We start from the raw sequence: 14,847 nt of genomic DNA, 5'->3' as shown, positions 1-14,847 counted from the left end.
TTCCACACATGTAAAATTCTCCGTGCATATGGACCCACAATGTTATGATGACATCACACACTGTAAAGAAGCCACTCAGCGTATCCCTCTCTTATCCCTGTGTGATAGATATAAAGTGACTGCTCTAACCACAGACTAGCCCATAACACTCTGTGAACAACTCATCACATTGACACTCCAGGTTTTGTTCGGATTCAACAACTGCTGCCTTTATTGGCGGCCAGACATCCTGATGGATTTGGTTACCATCCTGCAGAGTCATTGAGCACAATTATTCTGTTATTAATTTGTAATGGACAATTTATTTTGAATGCCATCAAATAAAGCTTTGTATCATGCAGTTCTTTTTGTTGGTTTGTGAGAAGTTTAGAATTAGAGAGTTTAGAGGGAGGGTAGACACAGAATTTGGACATAGCTGAGCGGTCTCATCAGTGTGACAGTCGTTCAGGCCAGCTGCTGTCCCGCTTCAAAGAGGGAGAGGGACAAGAATGTGTGTGTTTGTGCATGTGTGTGTGTGTGTGTGTGTGTGTCTGTCATCTTGTACATGCCTGCATGCCTGAGATTTGAAGTCACTGTGTTGTCGTCATCTCCTTTGTGAGAGTCGCACATTCTGCAGCTCTTTGTCGGAGCGTCCTCCAGCAGAGCGGGTTGACAGGCTGTGAATGGTCGTCCCTGCTGTGCGGCGGCGGCCTGCCGCGTGGAGTCAAACCTTCAACAGCCCTTATTAGTGTCAACAGCTCGCAGACACGAGGGGCCTCCAGCATGTGCGTGAGCAACAGTGTGCATGTGTTCCTTTACATTTTGCATGAGCATTTTATTCTGATTTGATGTTTTGAGTAAACCGCTAACTATTATTGATTATTGATCCGCGCTGTGAGACTGTGTGTGTGTGTGTGTGTGTGTGTGTGTGTGTGTGTGTGTGTGTGTGTGTGTGTGTGTGTGTGTGTGTGTGTGTGTGTGTGTGTGTGCGTGTGCGTGAGCGTGAGCGTGTGTGAGCGTGTGTGTAGGTTTGGGGTTAAGCACCACCCCCACCTCCTCCACCTCTGCCTTCCTTGTCCTACGCTCAAGTCTGACAGTGATTAATGATCCTCAGCTCGCAGGTATATTACTCACTATTCCTCTTTCTTTCTTTCTCCTCTTTTTCTTCTTCTTGTTCTTATTGTTCTGGATGGGAGGGGGCGGGGGGGTTGCTAATGATGGACGTTACCAGGTGAAAAACTGAATCTCAAACATTGAAAGACAGGGAGAAACATTAATTCGTCTCTCTCTCTCTCAGGCCAGGGACAACCTTTCACAGAATAATACCACTAATGAAAGGCAAGGGTTGGAAACGTGAGCCAGAATATTTTCACTGGTCTGAGTGTGTGAGTGTGTGTGAGTGTGTGTGTGTGAGAGAGAGCCAGAGAGAGAAACCATTCTCCTCATGTATACATGTATGGTTTTACATGAGAGCGAGGCATGAATGTGCCATGCGAAGGCGTTTGAAAGAGGCCAGACGTCGAGTGTCAGGCGTAGCTCTGTCCTCCCTCCCCTCTCCTCCTCCCGCTTCCAGCCCGATGATGGATGACGGCGAATAAGAAGTTTCCTCTGCTGGACTGCTGACTGGAGCCAGCTGCCGTCAGAGGACGGGCCATCTGCTTTCCATTGCACGGGCCGGCGGGGGCCCTTGGTTTTGGGCTTGGGTTGTGGCTGCTTTGGCAGCATGATGAGACAACAGAGACAGCCAGGCATGAAAGAAGGGTGGACTGCAAAGAAAAGAATAACCCCCTTAAAACTGACAAATGAAACATTATTGTTTTATGATTTATCAGACCGGATCTATTGAGACACACCAACACTGGTTTTGGCATCATGACATGCCAAACATTTACATCATACAATACATTTGACTTTTAAAAGTGCAGAATTCAGAATAAATTCGCATTTCATCTAATAATAATCTACTTAGAACTAACTCTTTCAGACTACATAGATTACTTTTTGGATCCTGCTTTTTGGCCGCATTTAAAATGAGAACACTTTAAAAGATATTCCATCCCATCTGTCTTTAGCTGTTAGCTTCAGCTCTTAAGTTGTGTTCATAAACATGACAAATAACTGGATGGAGGCCTGAAACTTCATTCGCACAAGCCTGAATTATTGAATTCACTTCCAGAGATAACATAAATTGACATCTTTTCACCATAGTGGTCTAGGCAGTCCTTCTCTCCAAGGGGACAGAGAGGTAAAGAGGACACTGTCAGAGTGTTGAATTATCAACTTTTATTTAGCATCCCCAGCCAGAAAAGCGAATGAAGTGTTACCAGACAGGAGACAGGATTCATTCATAAAAAACATTTTCTTGGAGCAAAGTGTGAGTTTTACTGAATGACATGTGGACAGAAAATAAAAAGAAGAGAACACTCTTGTGACTGAGCTCAGGTGATTGGAATGTCAATGGCCGTAAGAAGGTGAGCAGTAATACATTAAAATGCAGACAGTTGCATTGGTATGGGTGTGTTGCCACACTGACTTATAGAATAAAATCCGGGAGGTCCAAAAGCAACTCTAGAAAAATAAATAGTTGAAACGTAGAATTCGTGTGACAAAGCAATCTCTCAGGAATGTGTTCTTGGATGCATTTGATTGGCCGCTGCCATGATTTGCTCAAAAATCATCTGCATTCAGTTCACGACGTTAACCTTCCACACTACAACACCGGACAGGCCTTATTCGAATCAATGCGGCAGCTACGTTTTCTCAAGCAAGGCTAAGGTCACCCTGATTGTAGCCTTGGATGGCTAGCTCAACAGCTACAGTAATTTAGCGTTTACTTCCTCTATGTTCACCTGATAGATGGGTGAGTCTTCAGCAGCACCCAGATGGCCCATGTACATCTGTTCTCCCAGAAAGATGAGCACAAATTCATCCAACCTCACATGAACCGAACAGCAAAGCCTTGTTATGGAATGACAGACAGTTACTGGCAGGACTGGAAGCTGCAGATATAAACAAACGATTTTAATCAGAGTCCATCCAGGGTCATGCCGAGCCAAGCCACTGCTTGTTTATCAGTCCTGATTTATTAGGCCTGAAGGTATTAAGTAGAGGAGAATGATTACTGGCAGTACATAGAGGATTCATGAGCCAGAGAAGGAAAATAGAGAGAGGGACAAAGAAAAATACTCATCTCTTCAGGATTCAATATTTAGACATTCATTTCACATCATTTATTTTAACTGGAGCAATGCAGTCTTACAATATGGGCTAGAAGGCAGATACTTAGCCTGTACAGTGATTCCTCGTTACTCACGGTAAATGCGTTACAGGAGCCACCTGCAAAAACCAAATTCCGCGATATAGCGACAAATTATTTACTGATATGAAACCACCTTATGTCTGTATTACTTTTCCCCACGCTCTTAGCGACCATTTAAAGCACTTTTGTGTCTCACGGAAGTGTGCTACGTTCCGAGAATCACGAAACGTAGAGCACTCCGGGATTCCATCAGCCAATAGAATGCACGTATGGTATCATGTGACTACTTACTAAAAATCCACAAAGAGGTGAAGTCGCGTGTGTTCATGCCCAAATGTGCAAGGGATTACTGAATATCCATTATGAAATGGAAGAGTGTAGATACAGTGTGTGTGTGTGTATATATATATATATATATATATATATATATATATATATATATATATATATATATATACATACATATATATATATATATATATGTATGTATGTATTTATATATATACTTTTTTTATTTTATTTTTTTATTTTTTTTAAACAAGCCTACAGACATTTTGCTGAGTCATTACCCACCATACTTTTGTTAAAGGTGCATCTTGATATCCCTAAAAATCATCAGCCAACATCCCATTGTTCTCCTGTCCCCATTCCTCTTCTTTCATCCTCCACTCCCACACACACCCTCGCCTCTCTCTTTCCCCTTTTCGTTTCTGATATTTGTCTCACCCTCTCTATCCTCCCATGTCCTCTTTTTAAGGAGAGTGGGATCTCCACCTCTTCTGTTCCTTTTGTTGAAGGCATTATCTAGGCTGGTGATGGTAAACCCTGACCTCCATCAGAAAGAATGACCACAAATATTGAGTTTCCTCCTTCTGAGGATAACCATTCGAGTTATCCTCCTCACTCTACTGACCCGTGTCAAGAGTCAGTCACACAGTTGGTCAGTGAGACTTGACATCAGAAATCTGTGCAATGCATTGGTGGGCTAGTGTCATATGCATGTGTGTGTGTGCGTGCGTGCGTGTGGGTGTGTTTGTGGGTCTTGGCTGGTAAGTGAAGGGTTTTCATTCCTGACATCTTTTTCTCTGTGCCTTCTCCTTCTGTTGTCCTTCTCTCCTGTCATTCACCCGGTGACATCTGTCTATCACTGAGATTAACGACTGTCCGTCTTTGTGTGTGTGTGTGTGTGTGTGTGTGTGTGTGTGTGTGTGTGTGTGTGTGTGTGTGTGTGTGTGTGTGTGTGTGTGTGTGTGTGTGTGTGTGTGTGTGTGTGTGTGTGTGGTCTGCATGTCTTACTCTTCATCTGTCTGACTTCTGGTGTTCACACTCTTCCAGTTGAACACTCACTTGGCCGCAGGCACATTGATCGTGCTCTGGACTGACAGGGAAAGAGGTGGGAGAAGGCAATGATGAGGCAGTAAATGAAGTGATTGACAGGTTTAATGGAGACCCCAAGGGAACAATGAGCATTGCTGCTGTTGGTCTATCTGGGGACACAGAAACTGGGGGTTGTGGGTGATGGAGTGTAGCGTAAATGGAGTGAACGCACGGGTAGAATGTACAGTAATACATAATAGATTTGGCCACTGTCTCTGTGACTACCGTCTCTCATCTTCCATCCACATGACAGGACAATAGGACCACAAGGCACAATACTGAGCATCAGGTCCCATTGTGAGGACAGTCAAAAGGACTAGGATAGCATCAGGGGCGTAGACATGGTACACACTTCCTGTATCTGTCTCCTGTGCCCCCAAAGCTTCAAAAATCCAGCACTATTTTTGTGGCAACAAACATACAGACAAACACATACAGGCAATTTGGGACTAGCCAGTCAACCTGAAACGCATGTTTTTGGAGGTGGGAGGAGGACGGAGAACCTGGAGAGAACCCACGCAGACACGGGGAGAACATACAAACTCCACACAGAGCGAGACGCAAACCAAGAACCACCTTGTTGTGTAGCGACAGCGCTACCCACTGTGCCACTGTGCTGCCCCCATCTACAAAGTGCAACAGAAAAAAAACAAAAAGTACAAAATTATCAGTATGCAATGCTGCCTAACCAAATCAACAGCAGTATCTGGTAGAAGACTTGCTTTTGAATAATTTGAGGGATTTATTATGTTAAAGATGTTCTATAACTTTTTGTTATGTGCTGTGTATGGCTATTTTTTAAGAACCCTCGTGATTTGCTGGTAGTAATTCTACTGTAACTGTGACAAATGACTTTTTTTTTTCTGATAAGATTATTCAGTAACTTCACCTATAAATTGTAGCATCATTAAATAATCTATAAAATCAAATAAAAATAATTAAATAATAAATAATTAAATTATTGAATAATTGAATTAAATCAAAATTGTAATGTAGCCACAAGAGGACACAAGCCAGTGTCTTATTTTCCCGGTCCCAAGCTGGATAAATACCGAGGGTTGCGTCAGGAAGGGCATCCGGTGTAAAACTTTTGCCAAATCAAAGATGCGAATCAAACCTATGACTTCCATACCGGATCGGTCGAGGCCCAGGGTAACAACGACCGCCATCGGCGCTGTTGACCTACAGGGCGCCGGTGGAAATTGGACTACTGTTGGTTGAAGAAGGAGAGGAGGAAAGTGTGTTCGCACGAAGAGAGAGAAGAGGAACACCAAGAGTATAGGACTGAGAGTAGGGATGTTGAATGTTGGAACTATGACAGGAAAAGGTAGAAAGTTGGTTGACATGATGCAGAGGAGGAAGGTAGACATACTGTGTGTCCAGGAGACCAGGTGGAAAGGTAGCAAGGCTAGAAGTTTAGGAGCAGGGTTCAAGTTGTTCCATCGTGGTGAAGATAGGAAGAGAAATGGAGTAGGAGTTATCTTGAAGGAGGAGTTTGTTAGGAATGTCCTGGAGGTAAAAAGAGTGTCGGATAGAGTGATGAGTCTGAAGCTAGAAATAGAAGGTGTAATGTTTAATGTTGCTAGTGGGTATGCTCCACAGGTAGGATGTGAGCTGGAGGAGAAGGAGAAATTCTGGCTGGACTTTGATGAAGTGATGCAGAGCATGCCTAGAAGTGAGAGAGTTATAATTGGTGCAGACTTCAGTGGACATGTTGGTGCAGGAAACAGAGGTGATGAGGAGGTGATGGGCAGGTTTGGTATCCAGGAGAGGAACGCAGAAGGACAGATGGTAGTTGACTTTGCAAAAAGGATGGAAATGGCTGTAGTGAATACTTTCTTCCAGAAGAGGCTGGAACATAGAGTGACCGATAAGAGTGGTGGTAGGAGCACACAGGTAGACTACATCTTGTGTAGACGGTGTAACCTGAAGGAGATCAGTGACTGGAAAGTAATAGTAGGTGAGAGTGTAGCCAAACAGCATAGGATGGTGGTGTGTAGGATGACTCTGGTGGTGAGGAAGATGAAGAGGGCAAAGGAAGAGCAGAAGACGAAATGGTGGAAGATAAAAAAGGAAGAGTGTTGCAGGACTTTTAGGAAGGAGTTAAGACAGGCTCTGGGTGGTCAGGAGGTGTTGCCAGATGACTGGACAATTACAGCTAATGTGATCAGGGAGACAGGTAGGAGAGTACTTGGTGTGTCATCTGGAAGGAAAGTAGATAAGGAGACTTGGTGGTGGAATGAGGAGGTACAGGAGTGTATACGGAGAAAGAGGTTAGCTAAGAAGAAGTGGGACACTGAGAGGACTGAGGAGAGTAGACAGGAGTACAGGGAGATGCAGCGTAAGGTGAAGGTAGAGGTAGCAAAGGCCAAACAAGAAGCTTATGATGACTTGTATGCTAGGTTGGACAGTAAGGAGGAAGAGACTGATCTATACAGGTTGGCAAGACAGAGAGATAGAAATGGGAAGGACGTGTAGCAGGTTAGGGTGATTAAGGATAGGGATGGAAGTCTATTGACAGGTGCCAGTAGTGTGATGGGAAGATGGAAAGACATGTATGAGGACTGTAAACAGTGGTGAGGTGTGCTGTAGGTATAACAGAGGAGTTCAAGGTGGAGGTGGGACTGCATCAGGGATCAGCTCTGAGCCCCTTCTTGTTGCTATGGTGATGGATAGGGTGACAGACGAGGTTAGACAGGAATCTCCATGGACTATGATGTTTGCAGATGACATTGTGATCTGCAGTGAGAGCAGGGAACAGGTGGAGGAGAAGCTAGAGAGGTGGAGGTTTGTCCTGGAAAGGAGAGGAATGAAGGTTAGCCGCAGTAAGACAGAGTACATGTGTGTGAATGAGAGGGACCCAAGTGGAAGAGTGAGGTTAGAGGGAGAAGAGATCAAGAAGGTGGAGGATTTTAAGTACTTAGGCTCAACAGTCCAGGGCAATGGAGAGTCTGGAAAAGAGGTGAAGAAGCGTTTCCAGGCAGGATGTAACGGGTGGAGGAAAGTGTCAGGTGTGATGTGTGATAGAAGAGTTTCAGCTAAAATGAAAGGAAAGGTGTACAAAACTGTGGTGAGACCAGCGATGTTGTTTGGTCTAGAGACAGTGTCACTGAGGAAAAGACAGGAGACAGAGCTGGAGGTAGCAGAGATGAAGATGCTGAGGTTCTCTCTCGGAGTGACCAGGAAGGATAGGATCAGGAATGAGTACATCAGAGGGACAACACATGTTAGAGGTTATGGAGATAAAGTCAGAGAGACCAGACTGAGATGTTTTGGACATGTCCAGAGGAGGGATAGTGAATATATTGGTAGAAGGATGCTGAGTTTTGAACTGCCAGGCAGGAGGCCTAGAGGAAGACCAAAGAGGAGGTTTATGGATGTAATGAGGGAGGACATGAAGGTAGTTGGTGTGAGAGAAGAGGATTCAAAGGACAGGGCTAGATGGAGGAAATTGATTCGCTGTGGCGACCCCTGAAGGGAAAAGCCGAAAGGAAAAGAAGAAGAAGAATTAAATCAAAATTGTATTATAATTAAATAAATTGAATAAAAATAATTTCCACTAGAACAATAAAACTATATTTTTTCTTTTTCAAAATAAAATAAATATTTTTTTTCTTAGTGAATATATTCAGTAATATCATTCTGATGCACTTTCATCAACAATAATAAGTAAAAATCAGTTCAAATATAAAATAAATATAATTCTATAATTCTCTGTCCTGTGCATGGAATATAATGTATGGAAAAAAGAAGCTGAAAATATGAAATCATTGAACATTTTGTGACTTGGCCTGTCCAGCTTTGGGTGGTTGAAGTGCCTGGGTTTTCCAAGCTAATGAGAGAAAACTCAAATGATGCAAAAACTAGCATAATGATTCCAGGCAATAAAAGACATAAAGCTGCACATTGGCAGGTCCCAGTCTGGTGTGAATGTGGCATGCCATGATGCTGGTAAAATGCAACACTTTTATCCGGGGCAATAAACACCTCCAGCCTTCTCCTGTTAATGGCCAAATGTAGGAAATATAGAGGCCCAGGTTTCATTATAACTATGTTGATTTTTGAAAAAAAGCCATTTCAGGCAGCTTTATGGTGTATTTGCTGGTCCAAATTACTTGTAATATTTAGGTGACAAGGCTCTGATGTCTTATAACCAGGTTCTGACCATTATAAGCACATTTCTCATAAATTACATTCACTGAATACAAAGGTAATTCCCAAACAGGTTGAGAAAAATATGAAAACTGTTAAATAAACAGCAATAAGGATTAGGATGTTAATCATGGTTTCTACTGTCAGCTGGAGACTAGACCAGCAGTTCCCACAACATGTATCTTTGCAAAGCAAATAAATATATTGTTAATGTATTTTCAGAACACACGCCTTAATAAATGTAGGATGTTTTAGCTTTTTATTAGATTAGACGAGACTTCATATTGCGCACATTTTTCTGTTTTCATAATAAAATCTCTAAAAATGAATAATTTACTGCAAAATGTGTGAATTTTCACTATGGATGGATTTTCTTTTTTTTCTGCTGAGGTTTCTTTTTTTAACTTCCATCCAATCATAACAAAAGACAAATGTACTCTCTTTATCTATTTTCCAAATCCAACATCCCAACGTTTCTTACAGTCAAAACACAAATAGTCCAGTTTGAACAATAGGCGTCCTTTAGTACAGATGGCTCTACTGTATCCGATAACATTCTTGTCATGTCTCCTCTTTCACCTTAAGGACCAGCTACTTTATGAATATGTATTGCATGTATACATAAAGGATTAAGATCTCCTTCAGTTCCTCTCCACCTCCATCTCTTCTTCACTCTATCTGTCTTTCCTCTCAGCTGTTCAAATATTGTCTTTCTATTTATACTGAGCTTGGGGAAATATTTATCCTGGGCCACTGAAGCAGGGTGGATATGAATGGGCATCATCTCAGCTTGTCAAATTAGCTGTCGCTCGCTGCCTACTAATGTGTCTGCAGCGGGAAAAGGCTGGCAGTGCAGCCTTGGCATGGACATCACGTGTTGCTGCAAGACTTAGAGGGCTGGGACGCTTCACCACAAACACTGAGGTCACCTTACAGGGTACATATTAAAAGGGTTTAGATAACATTCACGTTTACAAGCACTAATCTGAATCTTTGACTATCCAACAAAAGTGTGTGGACATATACTGACTTTCAAATTTCTTTTTTTCAAGGTTATAAATGTGTATTTAATAAATATCGCATGACACCTTTTAAACGAAACTTGTATTAGTGGATTCAAGTAAGGTGGAGAATTGTTAAAATTCAGGGCACACATGGAGGCACTGGTTGTTTGCATTGAAGCCATGTGAGCTTTCAACTACCACCATCCAGTTCTAAACACTCAACTGTTATTAAGCATTTTCACTATCTTAGTAACTTAATACATTTAATTTGCCTGTAAGGGATTCCTGAAATTGATATTGCTAACATGACACACACAAAAAAAACCTTCAGACCCACTACAACATTTGGAAAATTAAAATAATAAATCAAAATAAATTATCTTAAGTTGTGTCTCTTGTGTCTATTAGTTTTTTTAATTGGTTAGAAAAGGGACAGACAGCCTCCAATACTGTTTAGAAAAGTTAGTCAATCATCAATTCATGATGTTCTGTGAGCTGGATGGGAAGCGTATGTGATCCATAGGTGGCCTAAAGTGTGCCTGTTGGCAAGCAGTGCACTGGAGTGTTAATTCTTGATGAGGGCTTACATTTAGTGTGCTGAGTTAAGGCTAAAGCCTGATTTATACATGACAGGGTTATCAGTAGCCCCAATGCAGAAGCCCATATAGGTTTGGGGTCTGAGTCCAAGAGCACAGCTGGACAGTTACAGCTCCGCTGGTTTGCACTTAGAATCCTGTGCCTAAGCCTCTATATATGCTCATGAATCTCAGCAATTGCACATCATTTATTGAACAGACTCTGCAGTTATGTACATACACTCTAATCCATTAACACACATGGATAAATCCCAAATGTTTGGTTCACAATAAAATATATCAGAAACTCAAGGTCATATATTTGTGGTGCTAAAAATCTATTCTCAGCAGCATTTTTTTGCCACACGACCCTTAATCAGCTTTCATTTTCAAACTTTTGTCAATGAGCTGGTGTTTTATCCAGGGTGTATCCCACCTCTTGCCCGATGTCAAATGTAACACCTGTGAAAGTACTTCAGATAAACAGCTAAAGACAAGATGATTATGATCATCTTCAATAGAGATGAACGAATGAACAAACGAATGAATGAATTTAACTTTTTCTTACAGCCCTATGACCCTTACCCTAGCACCAGCACCAGGGCAAAATATATTTGAGTGCCCCCTCTTGCACACAAAGTGACAATCTTTTTTGGGGTTCATTGAAATCAGTTTGACGTTGCAGAAATCAAGCCTTTTGATGAGCCTGTGTCCTCTCCAAATGACACATTTTTACTAGTTCTTTATAGAATTTCAACAGATTAAGGTCTAGAATATTTCAATTTTACATATTAATACATTATTTTTCTTCCTGATGCTATAATTTTAATAGTTGTAAAACTTTTCCAACTGTGAAAGAAGAAATTTGAGGAAAGACGAAAAAAATGTTTTTGTTTCACTGTTTTACTTCGGCGTCGGGTGTCTTTAGCACCATAGCAATTAAATTTGGGGAGGCAAATTTTGGCACATCCTTAATCTGTGTATGCTGTTACCAACTTTTTCAAACACAAATATGACCTTATTTAATCTGATCCCAGGGATTCTTCTTGGGACTCTTCGGCCGCAGAATAAGTGATATCAAGCTCCAATCTACAGTCAGCAAGTCAAGTGCAGCCATTCATTTGTTTTATTCCGCTCGTCTTGCCTTACTATAAAAATGGAGGATTACATATCTCAACTCAAAATTTTTTCAATGCTTTTGTTCAGAAGGAGCTGCGCAGGGACTTCATACATAACATACAAACAAACATGTAGGTAACAACGATGTAGGTAACAACACAACAATGTTTTATAATCAAATATGCTTATTTGTGTGTTAGAGTTTGCATGTGTAAATAATTCTGTTATGAGACTTTAAAAATAACCCACTATTAAATGGTGAATAAACAACACTGTAGGTTCACATGTTTGTAAATGTGACTATGATGCAGTCAGTGCCTCACCAGACATGAGGTCGCTGTGATAACATAAATCCTTTAAACGTGCCATGAACCCCCCATAACTCCATCATCAAGGATCAAACTATCCAAGTGAATAAAGAAAAATAACATCACAAACTAGGACATTAACTATTTTCATAACGTTTTTTGTTAGTTAAAGTTAAAATGGGCCTACTGCATTGTGGTGTAAGCACACTTTAGACCTGTTCATTTTTAGATACTCGGACCTTTTATGCTCTTTCGGGCCACATAAAAAGATGTGGCGTGCCATATTTGGCCTGCAGGCTTTGAGTATGACATGTGCTCTACATTGTCCATATGTGTGAGCGTGAGTGGTCGTTTGTCTTTTATGTGGCCCCGCAATGAGCTGGCGTCTCATCCGGGGTGTATACCACCTCTCGCCCATAGTTAGCTGAGATAGGCTGCAGACCTGTGACCTGCAAGGTGAACAACATCCCGCGACACCCCTGAATTCAAAATTTTAATCTGACCTACACATTTTTGTGCCTCTGGCTTCCTGAAAATGTTGCTTTTTGTTTTGTGATTATATCTCATCAAGTTTCAGAGATGTGTGCCTAAACAGGTACACATTGAGCCGACGTTCCTCGCAGTTAATGCGTTCCAGAAACCACGCGCGATTAATTAATTCCGCGATAGAGCGACAAACTATTTATCTTATTATTTACAGTAATTTAAACATTCATGAACCCTCCCCATTCTGATATTAAACCACCTTCTATCTTCATTACCTTTTCCCACACTCTTATTTTAAAGCACTTTTGTGTCTCGCGGAAGTCCGAGACTCACAGAACGTATGACACTTCCGGATGCCATCATCCAATAGAATGCGCGTACGGTATCACGTGACTGCCTTCCAAAAATCTGCGTGAGTACAAAAGTTGAAATTTGAACTTGACCTATTTTACTCAAGGTCAAGGTCATCATCTCATTTCCATCCTCTTTGCTGCCCGAGTAATGTGTGTGCTTTTTATTTCAGCTTTCTATCTGCTGTGAAGATATTTGGTGGATGGACGGACGGACGGACGGACGGACGAACACACAAACACTGACAATTACAATACATCACCGTTTCGAGGGACGTAATAAGCAGCTGAAGACAAAGACGATTACAATCATCTCATCTTCCAGTTCATCCACGTAAGTCTGTGTGTGGGTTTATGTAGTGTCATGTCTTAAACCCGTCGCTGCTCATACAAAGTCTGTCTCAAACAAACGTTAGGTTCCAGTACACTCATGTTGTCAATTATTCCAAAATAACATGAAATAATGTAGAAAACTGGAAATAGGTCCCACAGGAAATAAAACACAAGCGGGTGTTTACCGTTTAAAAGGGAACAGGCAGTAACACAATGATGGAGGTGGTTAACAGCATAGAGGGAGGGAGATAATGGAGAGCTACACTTCCCACTAAAAAAAAAAAAAATCCAGTACGGAGGAGAAGATGGGCTCTAGGGTGAGAGGAGAAGGGCAGAGAAGGAAGGGAAGAAAAGCAGTCACGGCTCTGATATTGATCTTCTGCCAGAGAGATTGATAGAGCAATAAGGAGCTGTGGAGAGGAGAGATGAGAAGTAGACTGGAGGAGGAGGAGGAGGAGGAGGAGAAGAAGGACGGCAAGGTGAGAGAGAGGATTGCAGGGTGTGAGATGAATGGACGGTATGGTGAGGGCGGGAGGAAGAAAGAACAGATAAAACAGGAGGGAGGCCGAGAACATGACGGACAGCAGATGGAAAAAAGGAGGAGAGGTGGTGTTGATAAAGTAGCCAGCGAGAGATGTCTTCGGAGAGGTGAGAGATCAGGTGTCTCTGCCTTAATTAGGTCAAGGAGAGCAGAGCGACGGAGTGATAGATGAATTAGTGGAGTATCGGGGAAGTGATAGAGAGATGATTGGATTTCATGTGTGAAAGGGAAACGTGTGTTTGGCTCACCGAGACACCATAGGTGACCCCCAGCCCCTTAATGGCACAATACATATTCTTTAATGAAGTCACAGTGCAGTCACATCTAACTACAGTTCGTCTGATGGCTCCTGTGAGCGGAGTGTCAGCGAGTGTGTGTCTGATGCACGGAGTGTGTGTGTGTGTGTGTGTGTGTGCTCAGACAGTGTGACATGTGGGCCACCATTCATCTGCAGACACCAGGTGTGTGTGTGTGTGTGTGTGTGTGTGTGTGTGTGTGTGTGTGTGTGTGTGTGTGTGTGTGTGTGTGTGTGTGTGTGTGTGTGTGTGTGTGTGTGTGTGTGAGGGGGTAATATATGGGAGTGGTTGCGAGTGGAGGACCAACTCACCCATCACTCAGGTCCAAGGCCTAATGGAAAGTCCTGGCAGACAGCTGGCTGATAGATGGCCTGACCACCACACACACAGTCATCAGATAACAGTACTAATGCCTGCTCTCCCTCAATACACGTCCTTCAGGAGCGACGGAGGGAGAGGAAGGTAGGTGTGCAGTGTGTGTTTCTTTTGTGTGTGTCTTGTGCACTTGTGAGTCACTGGCATCTCTATATGTCTGCTGATATGATCTCAATTTAACCATCTCCTCAGTTTGTCAGGAGCCATTAACATCTACGTCCTGGACATATTGACACACACACACACACACACACACACACACACACACACACACACACACACACACACACACACACACACACACACACACACACACAAACACACCTGTGGTAGCCAATAAAGTCACATGTGTTCCGTGTCGTAGAGCATGGCCTGCCTTCACTCTTCATTAGCCTCCTTTTGAATGAGATGCTTGGAGACAGTGGAGTAATTTTTCTGGCCAATAGTCTATGGTGGTGGCGGTGCAGGGGGCACCTGGGTGGAGTACGGACGGGTGGGGGTCAGAAAAGAAGAGGAGGTGATTGGAATGCTGGGAGTTGAGGAGAAATGTTTGTTGAGCAAGAATCAAAAGCATTACATGCTGATGATGATCCAGAACAATATTAGGATTCTGTAAAATTATAATGGGAGACTGCAAATTTCAATTCCAAACTTCAGGGACAATGCAAATAAAAATAGTTGGACAATAAGTAC

At 42.4% G+C, this 14,847-nt stretch overlaps 1 long non-coding RNA gene across 1 annotated transcript in view; it reads left to right on the top strand.

Moving 5' to 3' along the window:
* The first annotated feature begins 640 nt into the window (after positions 1 to 640).
* The window catches only part of LOC137593082 (uncharacterized), a 36,238-nt gene continuing 22,031 nt past the window's right edge, over positions 641 to 14,847 (top strand). The window contains exons 1-2 of the long non-coding RNA XR_011035073.1: positions 641 to 764; positions 12,783 to 12,943. This is a non-coding gene — a long non-coding RNA (uncharacterized lncRNA). The remainder of the gene's footprint in view (positions 765 to 12,782; positions 12,944 to 14,847) is intronic.

Source organism: Antennarius striatus, chromosome 3 (assembly GCF_040054535.1).
Source record: "Antennarius striatus isolate MH-2024 chromosome 3, ASM4005453v1, whole genome shotgun sequence".
NCBI classification, from domain to species: Eukaryota; Metazoa; Chordata; class Actinopteri; order Lophiiformes; family Antennariidae; genus Antennarius; species Antennarius striatus.
The sequence above is the reverse complement of the archived record's forward strand: the minus strand, read 5'-3'. Positions and strand labels throughout refer to the sequence as shown.